The sequence below is a fragment of the Carettochelys insculpta genome, chromosome 7, assembly GCF_033958435.1.
Source record: "Carettochelys insculpta isolate YL-2023 chromosome 7, ASM3395843v1, whole genome shotgun sequence".
Classification (NCBI taxonomy): Eukaryota; Metazoa; Chordata; order Testudines; family Carettochelyidae; genus Carettochelys; species Carettochelys insculpta.
The window spans coordinates 25,053,774-25,054,635 of NC_134143.1; positions in this window are offsets into that span (position 1 = coordinate 25,053,774).

Here is an 862-nt window from a genome sequence, read left to right on the forward strand (position 1 = left end):
GTTGGAGGCGCTCTCCTACAAGTAGCGATAGCAGGGAAAACTTCTGGCACTGGGGCACATGGTTAGCACACACATGGAAAGAACATGAGGAAGACTCCAGGTATTATTATACTCTATGAAAGAAAGTGCCCTAGGTCATACAAGAAAATCTCTGAATCAGTTTTTGGAGGAGGGGCTGAATTATGACGTAATGCAACTTGATATGGATGCCATGTTGCATACATTTTTAACGTGAGTGCAAAAAAAAAGTGCATAATTTAGATATTCTCTTTCACTATAGGTCAAGCTACAATACGAGCAACATATAAGGCAGTTGGCAAGCTATTAATACAGTTACTCAAAAGCTTCTCCTATCTGTCCCCATAAAACAATGACATCAGCATAAAGACTACTTCTAGAGAAGAGAAATTGCATGAGGTCAGTGGGGGGACACATGCTGACTTTCTATTTAGGGTAAGATTCCTATATTATATGGTTCATGGTGGAACATTATAATTTTGTTCCCAGCAGTTTAATAGATGGTGTGTTCTAATACACCCTTCTCTCATTTGCAGGTTTATAACCATATGTGACTTTTGCTACTAGAGGCTATGGCACAATTTCAAAGTAGCCTCTACTTTGGGGCATTTTTGATTTTGGGTGTTTAGCTTTAGGCAGCTGGATTCTTATTTTCAGAGCTAATAAGAACTCACAAGTCTAAATCAAGACACCTGACACATGACAGTGTGCTTACTACTTCTGGCGGAATAAAAATGAAGCTTTTGACCTCTAAAGATGGACACCGACACAAAGAAACTTGAAACCAGAGGCCACACTGGAAAACATGGAATCCATTCCTGCCCAGTCCTATTAAAGAGGTGGA